General features: G+C 51.1%; 1 protein-coding gene across 4 annotated transcripts in view; it reads right to left on the bottom strand.

Annotated features, from left to right (window-relative positions):
- TBL1X (transducin beta like 1 X-linked) overlaps positions 1-13,603 on the bottom strand; it is a 250,083-nt gene that overhangs the window by 214,775 nt on the left and 21,705 nt on the right. For 2 of the 4 annotated variants that reach the window (XM_052662905.1, XM_052662907.1), the window contains exon 2: positions 720-786. The exons of the other annotated variants lie outside the window; for them this stretch is intronic. The gene's annotated coding sequence lies outside the window, so the exon portion shown is untranslated. The remainder of the gene's footprint in view (positions 1-719; positions 787-13,603) is intronic. 4 annotated transcript variants of the gene reach the window in all.

Genomic DNA, 13,603 nt, shown 5'->3' with positions numbered 1-13,603 from the left:
CACACACACACACAGAGGTGGCTCAGTTGGTAAAGAATCTGTCTGCAATGCAGGAAACCCGGGTTCCATCCCTGGGTTGGGGAAAGATCCCCTGGAGAAGAGAATGGCAGTATTCTCCAGTATTCTGGCCTGGAGAATCCCATGGAGAGAGGAGCCTCGTGGGCTTACAGCCCATGGGCACTCACACAGGGTCAAACACAACTTAGCGACTAAACCACCACCTGGGTCTTAGTTGCAGCACGTGGGATCTGACTGTACAATTCATGTCCCCTGCACTGGGACTGTGGAATCTTTCGCCACTAGACCACCAGGGAAGTCCCAATCTATTGATTTTTAAAAACCCAAGCAGTGAGCTCAAACAGCCTGTTAAACAGAAAGTCTTATCTAGGGTAGACAGAACAGGACTCTTCTGATTCCAAGTACAGCCGGTGATCGCAGACAAGGGCAGGCAGGAAGGCGGGACATCGCCAAGCTCTCTACACCAAGCTTACAGCCTCTGTTCCGAAGCGCAGTCTGAAAGCCTAATTCGTCTCCTGCATCAGCTTGCCCCGAAACGTCTGGCTTCCCTTGGGTCAAGACCCTTGGCTCTCTCACAAAACCAACACCTTCACACTTGGTCATCGTTCGGTACAGCTTTTAAAGAGAAATCACTTTCGAATCTGGCCCTCTGAAAGTTTACACCCTCACCACCTTCCCATGCATCTCAGAAATGTACCCACCTCTCCTTTTCCAAGGGAGAGAAATACAGCCCGCATCCTGTATGTCAACTCCTGAACCTCTCACCTCCTGTTAAAAAAAAAAAAAAGGCAAGCACTAATCGCTCAGTTGTGTCTGACTCTTTTGCGACCCCACAGACTGTAGCCCGCCAGGCTCCTCTGTCCATGGGACTCTCTAGGCAAGGATACTGGAGTGGGTCGCCATGCCCTCCTCCAGGGGATCTTCGCAACCAAGGGATCGAATCCCCATCTCCTGCGTTGCAAGTGGATTCTTTCTGATCCGAGCAGCCAGGGAAGCCCTCACCTCCTGTTGGCGTCCACCCAATCACCCAGTCTTCCCCCACACTAGAACCCCTCTCTGCACATGAGCTTCCTTCCCAAAGGCTGTTTGGTGTGCACTCAGTCGTGTCCCGCTCTTTGCGATCCCACGGACTGTAGCCCGCCAGGCTCCTCTCTGCCCACGGGGATTCTCCAGGCAATACTGGAGTCGGTTGCTGTTCCCTTCTGCAGGGAAATCTTTCCCCACCCAGGGATCGAACCTGGGTCTCCAGCGTTGCAAGCAGACTCTTTACCTACTGAGGCACTAGGGAAGCCCAAAGGCTGTTGCACTTCTCTGCTGACCTTCAGGGCTGGCCTTCCCAGAAGATGCACGCACCCAGCCACCTCCAGCCTCTCGCACGTCACTCCGTCTCCAGCGGCTGCTCCGCAACGCCGAAACCACCCTCAGCTTCTCACAGGAGGTTCCCAACCTCCAGGTGCTGAACCACCTCTGCAGGCCCGAGAGCCCCTGCTTCTCCGGCTGCTCCCTCCCACCTCCCCTGGCTCCCTGCGCTCCTGTGGACACACTCCTTCACGGCTCTCCTCCCCAGACCTGCCCCACTTCACTGCGGCCTGCTCCCCCATCCCAGAGCTCCAGGGCGCTTCACCCACTCTCCACTGAAGCAATCGCCACATCGAAGCTTCAGGGCATCTGCGACACCCTCTGCTACAGACGCAACGCAACCCCTCCACCACCTCGCTGTCCAACTAAAGCACAGGGCCTCTCAGAGTCAGACACCTGTTCATCTAGAACAGGAGGCCCTTCTTAAAGGCTCTTCTCCGTCATGCTTGAAACAGCCGAGCATCCCAGTCCGACCCGCTCCTGATAGCACCGTGATCCATCCTGTTCCATGCTCCCATATACGTTCCAGCTCCTGGCACAGGAAGGGAAGATGTGCACAGAACATATTTAAAGGGACAAGAAATGGCAGGCAGGGGTGAGTCCAGGAAAAATAGAGTAGCTGGCTCCACCCACCCTCTCCCAAAGAACACCAAGGCCCTTGGGAGCCTCAGCTCCTACCCTGATATCTCCCAGGCCAAGGAGACCAACGAGCCATGTGCCCAGCTCTCCCTGAGGTTATTTGTAGGTCTTGTCAGAGGAGCACAGGAGAAAGCCGAGAAATTTCCACACTACAATTCTTCTAGCAGCTTTCAAAGTAGGTTAATAGGGGAAAAGATCTGGGCTGTGTGTGCGTATGTCTGTGTGTCTGTCAATTGTTCAGGCGTGTCTGACTCTGTGACCCCATGTTCGACAGCCCGCCAGGCTCCTCTGTTCATGGGATTCTCCAGGCAAGAATATTGGACTGGATCTTCCCGACCCAGGGATCGAACCAGCTTCTCCCACACTGCAAGCCGACTGTTTATCATCTGAGCCACCAGCGATACCCCCTGGCTCTGTCACTGCTGCTTTTAAATCCTCAACTTTACCCCTTCTGCCAACATCCCTCTCCATGCCACTCCCAACCAGAAAAGGCAGATGCCTCCAGCACATTGTAATGAGGGTTTAAGAAATCTAGAAAGAAAACAGAAGAAGTGGGAAGGAGAACAGAAGCCACCCAGGATACTGCAGCTAATGGGACACCCTGGCTTCGTACCATGCCCATCAACACGAGCCAAGTTTAAAGAAGAAATCGGAAAGTAAAGCAGGCTCCAAATTACAGGTGTGAAATCGTCCAAGGCCGCACTGGCTTCTCACTCAGAAAGTTCTTCTAGCGCGAGCACGCTAAGTTGGTTCAGTCGAGTCCAATTCTTTGCAACCCCATGGACTGTAGTCGGTCAGGCTCCCCTGTCCATGGGATTTTCCAGGCAAGAACACTGGAGTGGGTTGCCAGTTCCTCCTCCAGGGGATCTTCCCAACCCAGGGCTCGAACCGGGTCTCTCAAATCTACCGGCTTGTGCAGGTGGGTTCTTTACCACTAGCGCCACCTGGAAAACTCCAGCCTTCAGGAGAAGCAACCCAGAAAGACAACAGTGGGTAACAGACTTCCTTGCTGGTCCAGTGGTTATCCGCCTTCCAATGCAAAGGGTACAGGATCCACCCCTGATCCGGGAGCTAAAATCCCACATTGCCTGGAGATCAAAAAAACCAAAATAGAAAACAAGCAACATTGTATCGAAGTCAATGAAGACTTTTAAAAATTCGTCCATATCAAACACACACACACACACACAGACAAAAAATGAAAACAAGCAATTCAATTCAACAGACTTTTAAAAACTGATCCATATTAAAAAAAAAAAAATGGGTAGAAAGGCAAGAAATGGGTTACCGCCATTAGTATGTTAAGCCAAGCCTTCCAGGAAGGTGCTAGAATGTAGTCAGCACCCAGGAAGAAGACTGCACGCCAAATCCCAGCTGTTCCACCTCCCAGCGGTGGGCCCTGCCTTTCAATTGCGTTCCGAGTACCAGTGGCACTGGGCTGTCCCCCAAGACGTACGGCGAGCAGAACATCTTCCTCGGAAGAGAGGAGCTTCAGTTCAGTTCAGTCACTCAGTCATGTCCGACTCTTTGCTACCCCGTAGACTGCAGCATGCCAGGCCTCCCTGTCCATCACCAACTCCGGGAGCTTGCTCAAACTCATGTCCATCGCGTCGGCAACGCCACGCAACCATCTCATCCTCTGGAGATGGGAGCTTAGCTGGCCTTTGTCCACCAGCAGCTCCCAACCTCCGGGTGACTGAGACGGGGATGAAGAGAAAGCAGGACAGGAGCAAAGGTCTCTTCGGGGGGAGTTTCTGTTTGTTTGGCGGTGCCTCGTCCTGGCTGTTAAGCAAGCATAGTCTTCAGCTGCAGCACGTGGAATCCAGCTCCCTGGGCAAGAATCAACCCCCTGCATTGGCAGCACAGAGTCTTAGCCACTGGACACCAGGGAAGTTCTGACAAAGGTCTCTTCTAGATGACCCAACTTCCTCTGTTCTCCCACTGAGAGGGTGACTGGCAGGAAGGCCACGGGTCCCCAAGTGGAGGAAACAGGCTGCACAGTGTCAGACCTTTTTTTTCTCTCTCTTAAACGGCAGGAGGAAACACACCACAGGTGTCACTTTCTTCTCCCCCCCTTGCTCTATACAATTTTAAAGGTTTCTTTTAAAACTCTGCATTCCCATGACGACACCCAATTCCACCTGAACTTCACTTTTCTCAAACCTTGAGCTCACCAATGCGTTTTGCTTAAGAAAATGTTTCTTCTGAAACTACGTTAATGAAGTCTGTATTTACCCTAGACTCTGTCTTTCTTCAAGTCGGTTCCGCCTAAGATTCAGAACCCATAATGGCTCAACAAACCAATATGTTTTACTCATGGAAATGTCCTCTAAAGCGATGTTAATGAAACTACACATTTGCTCAGAAACCTGCCTTTCTTCAAAGTTCATGTCAACCGTTTTATGGCCCGGTATGCCTCACCTGGTGCCAATGTTATCTCAGAATGCATGTTGTGGGTGAGGGGCCTGGTGCCAGTCTCTGAGTTTGCAGACAGTTCCTTCCTCTAATTTAGCAGCTTGCAAATAGCTAAATAACTTCTTGCTAAAAATTAGCAGGGTGGAGGGGCACTCTTTCTGTCCACTTTTGGCGTCTATGTCAGAAGCTTTCTCCATCTCTTTTATACTTGACTAAAACTTTATTACACAGAAGCTCTGAGCCATGAAGCCTCATCACAGGCCCCAGAACGAACCCCTCTCCTTCGGAGCCCCAAGAATCCTGGCATCGTTCACAGCTCCTAGCAACAACCTTTCACCACCAAGCACAGGGGCACCCTGTAGTCCACTTTATGCACCGGCCCTGATCTGCTCTGATGAAGCCAGCACCCCGTCCTCTGCAACCCTGCCATATACATGACTGATACGGCTGACTGTGGGCTTCCCTGGTGGCTCACATGGTGAGGAATCTGCTTGCAATGTGAGAGACCCAGGTTCCATCCCTGGGCCGGAAAGATCCCCTGGAGGAGGGCATGGCAACCCACTGCAGTATTCTTGCCTGGAGAATTCCACCATGGGGTCACAGAGTCAGACAGGGCTGAACGACTTTACACACACACACATCCACGTACACACAGTTTAATGCACTCTACCTTTTCTGGGACCATCACATCTTAACTGGGACACAGTTTCATGTCAAACACGTGATTCTCTAATTGTGGAATACCAGGTTCCCGAGTATCTCATCTGGTAAAGAATCTGCCTGTAATGTGGGAAACGTGGGTTCAATCCCTGGGTCGGGAAGATCCCCTGAGGGAAACTCTGTTGTAACGCCCTTTGGAGGGAGAAGGCAACCAACCACAGACGCTATCTGAACGAGCAGGTATGGCTGGGTTCCAGCAAAACTGGGAATTTCATAGCATTCTCATGTGTCACGGAATATGAGGCTTTTTCCAGCCGTTTAAAAATACAAAACCATTCTGAGATCGCAGGCTGTACCAAAACAGGTGGCAGGCCAAGTCTGGCCTCTGCCTTCAAGGGAGCCTGTCTCACGCTGCGGCCTGAGAGATGCTTTTTGGAACCGGACACCATCCAATTTTTCCAGGGCTCCCATGCACCCAGCCCAGGCCTCCAGCTACCCGGTCCGTGACCCCACCCCGTGTCCCGAGGTCCCTGTGGAATCCTGAGAGCAATCAGTGCCGTGAACTCGGGGTGAATAAACCTCAGGCAGTTGAGAAAGAGCTCTGCCCTGCAGAGAGCATGGACCCTGAAGTCCCCGTTCCGTCTTGGCGACCTGGCGCGTCACTACCCTCAGTTTGGTTGGAAGAGACCTTCCACGGATGTGGATGCCTCATGCAGGCTCAGGGAGGACAGACGTTCCTGCCTGCGGATAGAGAGCACCCAAAAAAACCACATGTCCATCACCGATGACGTTTATCCTTCCCTCCCCACCTCGGCCACACTGCTAACTCCAGCCCCAACGTCCAGGTTCAGGTGCCAAGCTGGGGACGTGACCCTGGCCACTGAGAACCCACCGGGTACCCGGGAACAAGGCTGGAGTCCAAACAGCAGAGGTCAGAGGCGGGACAGGCTGCTCGGGCTGCAACACACAGGAAGTCACACCAAGAAATCCTCTGCCTGCAGATGAAACACGCAAAGGAGCGCTGGTTCCACTGGGGCAAGGGGGGAAGGGTCACTCATCCCCGCGGTCCGGAGTCACCTCCTCACTCAGCTCTTTCAATCCCCAGCCTGCCTCTTCTGCTGTTCCTCACTGCTATGCTGAGTGCACACCTGAAACACTCAACATGGAGGACATGTGACTTGTGTGCCGCAACAAAGTAGCAAAGGATGACCCTTCAGGGACCTCCCTGGCTCCCCAGTGGTGAAGACTTGCAATCTCCATACAAGGGGCCTGGGTTTGATCCCTGGTCAGGAAACAAGATCCCACAAGCTCTCCGAACCGCCCCCTACTCCACCACCACCACCAGGAGAGCTCCAACCAACACCCCGATCAAGAAAAAAAAAGCAGACAGCTGTTTAGACAATGGTAGACAACATTTCTTTAGGAGACTAAGTGCTGAGGTTTTTTTAAACCTGACAGGCAATTTCTTTTTGTTTTTTTTTTCTTTTTTTTGATGGGTTGGAAAGTGTGTCCCTGTCTCACTAGTCATTTGGCCTGAGGTTGCCAGCGCTGGAGTTTGTGGGCAGTTGACTGGAGCTGGGTCTTGGTGTTGAGATGAAGACCTCTCTCCAATTACTGTTCCTTGGGGCCTGAGGAGTCTCTGTTATTTCAGCATTTCAGACTCAGGGGCTCAGAAATGATCCCTGGCCCATGAACCATGATCCCACAAGCAGTGGGATTTCAGAGGGAATTCAAAGAAAAAATAAAAAAGGAGATTTAAAAAAAAGAGAGCGAGATGAAAAACAAACAAATAAAAATAAGCAGAACAAAGAATAAAAAATAACAACCCCTGGTGGTCCCTGGGGCTGTCTTGTCTGCCTTCTGCCCAAGTTCAGTTCAGTTCAGTTCAGTCACTCAGTCGTGTCCGACTCTGCGACCCCATGAATCGCAAGGCTCCCCACTAATGCCTGCTAAGTTCCTGAGGAGACACAAACTCCGTGTCTTCCCTCACTCCCATCTCGGCTCCGTCGCCCCCGACGGTTAATTTCAGTCATTCCTTGATTAGTTTAAGCATGGCCAACTGTACAAAGCTCATGGCAAAAATCGCTGAGTGTTAGGAAAATGAAATGACCACCTGGATGTGCTTTTTTTTTTTAAAACAGAGCTCTGCTTATGAATGGAGAAATAGTTCACATGACTTCGAAGGATAAAGTTGTAATCATTTCCAAGCAAGATTCACTGGAGAACAAACCATAGAACTAGGGGTCACGCACATGAGCACACATGTGCGTCAAGCACTTCCCCTCCATGGTGGGGAAAGGAGCCACCCTGAATCTTCATCGGAAGGACTGATGCTAAAGCTGAAGATCCAATCCTTTGGCCACCTGATTCGAAGAACCAACTCCTGGAGAAGACCCTGATGCTGGGAAAGATGGAAGGCAGGAGGAGAAGGGGGCGACAGAGGATGAGACGGTTGGATGGCATCACTGACTCGATGGACATGAGTTTGAACAAGCTCCAGGAATTGGTGAAGGACAGGGAAGCCTGGCGTGCTGCGGTCCACGGGGTCACAGAGAGTCGGACACAACTGCACGGAATTCAACTGATGTCAGTTTCACAGAAGGTGATGAGGGTGACTTGAGGTACCCCTATTTTCAAAATCTTCCTACCCCTCAATATTCAGAAGGACGGTCTACACGTCTCCCCATTTGATGTCTCCATCTTTATCTGTGTGTTGGAAGGGTAGGAAGCTTTGCTTTCCCTCCCAGATGTGTATTTTGTTCTAAATGAAAGCAGCATGCCACACCCCCCTCCCCCCCCAATCTCAGGCCTTCTCTTGGCTGTCTGTTTGCTGGAAGAAAGGAGTCAAAAGAGGCTGAGAAAAGGGAAAATGTACACACAGAGAGGACACCGCCCCACTTCCTCTGATAGCAGCCACTGTCTGCCCACTCACTGTGGACGCCCGGTTCCTAACTGGGGCTGGAGCGGAGATAACACACCGGGACATGTTTTCCGGAGCCGAAATCTCTGAATCTGCTCTCCCCACATGCAATGTCACACCCTGTCCTCGCACGTGGCCGGGGGGGGCAGGGGGGACTCTGACCACCACCCGTGATCACAGGACGGGTATTCAGGGCACAAAGTATGAAAGCGGTCCCGAATTCGTTTTAAAACAGTTCAGTCACCAAGTCGTGTCTGACTCTGGTCCCCGTCACTCTCCAGCGTCACAAAGGGGAGCTAAGCACTTTTTGCCAAATGCACGACGAAAGATCCCCCTACACCACGTGGTTGTCGTTCAGTCGCTCAGTCACGTCCACCTCTTTGCGACCCCATGGACTGCAGCATGCCAGGCTTCCCTGTCCGTCACCAACTCCCGGGGTCTTGCTCAGACTCACATCCATGAGTCGGTGATGCCCTCTGACCGTCTTATCCTCTGCCACTCCCTTCTCCCTTTGCTTTCCATCTTTCCCACCATCGGGGTCTTTCCCAAAACAGCGTTATTGAGATGGAAAGCACATACCAAGACAATTCACCCAGTGGAAGGTGTGCAAGTGAAGAGCTTTCAGTAGATTCAGACGCGTGCAACGGTCATCAGCTGAATCAACAGAGCATTTCCAGGAACCCCAGAAGCAGTCCTGAACCCCCTCCCTCGGCACTCACGAGCTGCGACACCCAGCTCCCCAGTCCCAGGCAACAGTCATCTCCTTTCTGCCCACCATGCCCTTTCTGGTTCAGCCCGCAAGCCTCTGTAAGAATCTGACAGCCTCCCCTGTGTCAGTGACCTTCACAACCAACTTCCCAGTTTTATCATCACGTCTCAGGGGCTCAAGCCACAGCAGCAGCTCCTGCAACTGCACCATACACCTCACACACGCGGGGAGGGAGGAAGGGGTAGGAGCTTCTCGATGCCCAGAGCCACAGCCACCATCGTGAAGGAGCTCCTGAGTGGCTCGGCTGGGATGCTCCCCCGGGGCGTTGGACGCACACAGGGTGCCTCTCAAGATAAGAGATGCTCTCCCACCCCTGCGACCCCGCAGAGAGCTATGCACCTCTGGGCTGTCTTGTGACTATCACTGACCATTTCCAAACTGAGGAGTGAGGGGGGAGAGAAAACCATTCTACCGCATTCCATGGGGTGGGAGAGTCACGTCCATTCTATGTATCAGTTTATTAATAGCATCTCCACTGTCCCAGCCAGACCCACGGTACACCATCACCCCAAAGGAAGAGAGGGAAGAAATTCCAAAGAGGGATCTCAATGGCATGGATAATAGCAAACCATCATCAAACGAGAACAGAAGAGGCTGTTTCATCCATTTACTGATTAAGGACGTGAAGCCAGACTCAGTGATTTCAGGTTGCAATAGACAAGTTGGGGTGGGGGGGGGGGTTTCTCTTCCACACTGTATTCACCCATCGCCCTGCCAGACCTAGAAACTGGCTTGTCTTATCTGAGCATTGAAAACCAAAGGAGCACACCCCCGATGGGAGCTCGGGCACAGCACACATCTGGATTTTTTAACCACCCAAAGCGTCCCATGCCTTCAGGGGCGGGCTACCACCCGTCCCATCCACTTTGGCCAACAAGGAAATGTCAAGGGACTCTTTTTAACTGGTGCCTGTTTAAAAGCCCTAACTCGTTCCATCCCCTTTTGTTCCATTTATCCTCCACTCAAGGATTGCGAGACAAGACATTACATATGCTTATCTTTAAAAACGTGTAACTCACCAATGAGTGCAAGCAGAAACTGCTGCACTCCCAGCAGGGACCATGGGCAAAGTGACTATGTTACGCCATGCCGATTTCCTGCTTTGGCTGTTGGTCTGAAGTTATGTAACAACGGCACCGTTGGAGGAGGTGGCACACAGGACCTCTCGACACTATTTCTGGAACTTGCTGTGGTTTATAACCAACCAAAGTAAATCATCTTAAATGAAAATTGTCTAAATAATTTTTTTTTAACCTAGCAGCCTCTCTTACTGATGCTCTGGGGAACTAAAAACTAGGGGCTAACCAAAGGCTGCAAACAAGCCTTCAGAAGGTCTTCCAAGTCAATACAAACTCACTGCCACAAACACAGGCAGTGAACCAGGAAAAGAAAAAGATCTCTTCCTGTAACTAGGAAGAAAAAAAGAAAAAAGGTCTCCTATTGCATTAAAATGTAATATCCTGCAAGTACCAATGAACAATCTGGAAATGAAATTAAGAAAACATCATTCACAAAAGCATCAAAAAGAATACAGCCAAAACTCCTCAACAGAAAGCGCAAGAAAGTTCCATCTTTACAGCTCCACCTCCACTGAGACTGCCTTTCCACAGTCCTGAGTTGCGCTCATGGTCAGGCTCCGCAGGAGCTAACGGAGGTCTTCCATCAGCATCGAAAGCTTAGCCGACGAAGCCAGGACCACGTCGTCCAGTTGTCTGAGTGCATGATATTAAAAATGAGCGATCAACAAGCGGCAGAGACGCAGCCAATTAATCACCCGTCTAGTCTAGCCATCAAATATGTATTAAGCAAAAAGGCAGCCCGGCATTCACAGCCAGGCTCTGCCGTTCTCGCGTTGGAACATAAACAATTCAGAGAACACTAACCTCAGAGAGGGACTCGAGTCCTGGAAATGCGGAAATCTAAATCGTTGACGGTCTGTCTAGCACTCTGTGACTGAGATGTCCCACGGTTCCCTTGACGCCAACGAGTCAACACACAGGTCTTAACGATAGCTCTGTGCAGTCCCTGTAGGGCTCGCTTAAGGACACTGACTGTACCTAGGAACGCACGTTAAGGGCAAATTCCTTGTAAAGAATGAGTCTCGGCATAGCGATGTCCAACAGGCGCGAGAAAAGATGCTCAACGTGGCTAATCGCTAACATTAGAGAGATGCCATGTCAAAACCACGAGGGACCACCTCATACCGGTCAGAATGGCCATCATCAGAAAGTCTACAAATAATACAAGCCGGAAAGGGTGTGGAGAAAAGGGATCTCTTGCACACGGTCGGTGTTGGAATGTAAATTGGTGCAGCCACCATGGAGAACAATACGAAGGATCTTCATCAAAATAAAACTAAAAACAAGAGTTGCCATATGGACTCTGCAATCCCACTCCTGGGTTTATACCCAGAGAAAAAAAGATTTTGAAAGATACACACAGCCCTATGTTCACAGCAGCAGAACCAGGCAAGAAAGGGAGACAACATAAATATCCACTGACAGAGGAATGGATAAGGAAACACGCTACATAGTATACATGGTGGAATATTACTCAGCCGTGAAAAAGGACGGAATGCTGCCGCCTGCAGCTACATGGGTGCACGTAGAGACAATCACACCAAGTCAGAAAGAGACAGGCAACCATCAAATGATGTCACTTAGAGGCGGAATCTAAAATATGCCACAAACTAACTTTATCCACGAAACAGACAAGTCCACAGAAAACAGGCCTTGCAGCTGCCAAGATAGGAGGGTGGTCCAAACAGGCCTTTAATTACACCACATCCAGCTGGCTAGATAAGAAAGGCTCTCAGATCTCACGCTAACACAAGCCCTACAGCATGCAAACTGCTGGAAGGTGGGTCCTTTTCCCGGTTCCTGTTCAAGGCAGTTGTGTCATTAACAACTTCCAGGGAACAGAGCTAGCATAGAGCATTCCCTAAAAGGTAACAAGAGAATATTCCAAAGGCAGAGAGGTGGCCACCAGGTTTCACCACACGTAACTTTTACCTCTGCAACCGACAAAGTTAGCCGCCGCCCATACTTCCAGTAACTCAAACTACAGGCTGTAAAGAGTCCCCCTTCTAAAAAACAAAAAAAAAAATTATTTATTTGGCAGCGCTGGGTCTTAGTTGCGGCACTTGGGACCTTCGTTTTGGTCTGAAACGAAGCCTTTCAGGGGCTGAAACCACGTCCCTTGCATCGCAAGGCGGATGCTTAACCACAGGACCGCCCAGGCAGGTCAATGTGAACAGTCTTGAAGATGGAGCGACCGTACTGTGAGCTAGGTACCTTCAGAGAGCATGGAGCGCAAGGGCCGGGCAGACAGAAGCAACCGGATGATTCGTTTATTCCCTTGGGGCCAGTGAGTGGGCGGTTACTGAGAGCATTAGGCCTAAAACTCAGTAACGCGGCCTCCCATTTAAGGGTTCCTTCCAGGTAAACATCAGTCGTGATATTGTCCAGCTGCTCAGCCGCTGTCCGACTCCTTGAGACCCCATGGACTGCAGCACGCCAGGCCTCCATGTCCATCACCAGCTCCCAGAGCTTACTCAAACCCACGTCCATCGAGTCGATGATGCCATCCACCCATCTCATGCTCTGTTGTCCCCTTCTCATCCTGCCTTCAATCTTTTCCAGCATCAGGGTCTTTTCCAATGAGTCAGCTCTTCCAATCAGATGGCCAAAGTACTGGAGTTTCAGCTTCAGCATCAGCCCTTCCAAAGAAACATGCAGGGTTGATTTCCTTTAGGACGGCCTGTGGTTTGATCTCCTTGCAGAACAAGGGACCCTCAAGAGTCTTGGTATCGCAAAAATGAAAAAAAAAAAATTATAATCTACAGTTACATGGCTCTCCTTTGACTTCATCCAGCAAATCTTGGATGGCAAGGTCAGCAACTTGCCTTGGCTAAAATAACCCCAGTTTCCCAACAGGAGAATCCACCTTATTTCTGAAACTATTTGCTTCCCACTGTGGGTGCTTCTGCATGTGGACAGGAAGGGAAGAATTTACCCTGTGAGAAGTCAAAGCTTCCAGGAAGATCAGGGTGCAACCCTCCACTGACAAATGACCCAGTCATTAAACGAACACAGGGGACTGCTCATCTGATGATGTCAGCTCTTTAGAACACAGTGAGGCAAGCCGAGGAACATCACCTCCATCGACCAGCAAGAGCTCCTGGAGAGTGTTCTGGAGATCTGACCCGACACACTGCCCCATGGCTCCAACAAAAAGGCTGGAAGGAAATGACCCCTGGGATCTCCCTCATCACTGTGAGTCACAGGTCACACACCCAGCCCGTTGGCAAAGGTTTGACGGCTGTCCTCGAAAGCACATCTTCCTCACATGTTCCCCTGCAATCCAGGCGCTTCCATCAGACTGTCCCTCTCCTCTTTACACACTCTCTCACACACACACATGCACACACGGCCACACCCATCCTCAATCTCAACAACTTTCTCTTCTCCGTGGGTCAGATGGCAAAGAACCTGCCTGCCACTGTGGGAGACCCAGGTTCGCTTCCCTGGGCCGAGAAGATCCCCTGCAGAAGGGAAGTGGGAACCCCACTCCATTATTCTGGCCTGGAGAATCGCATGGACAGAGGGGCCTGGCGGGGCTCCAGTACATGGGATCGCAGAGTTGAAAAGGACTGAGGGACTGACACTTCCACTTCACGTTCGAGAGACGATCACACGAGCTGTCTTCTGCTCTCGGGACAGGACTCGGGAGGCTCAGATCGCCTAGATGCAGGCACGGCAAACGGAAAGGGAAGGTGTGTTCCCTCCTAAGCGCAACGTGTTCAGAACGAGTGACATCTCGGG

Source organism: Budorcas taxicolor, chromosome X, assembly GCF_023091745.1.
Source record: "Budorcas taxicolor isolate Tak-1 chromosome X, Takin1.1, whole genome shotgun sequence".
NCBI lineage: Eukaryota > Metazoa > Chordata > Mammalia > Artiodactyla > Bovidae > Budorcas > Budorcas taxicolor.
This window is presented reverse-complemented; position numbering and strand designations above follow the sequence as displayed.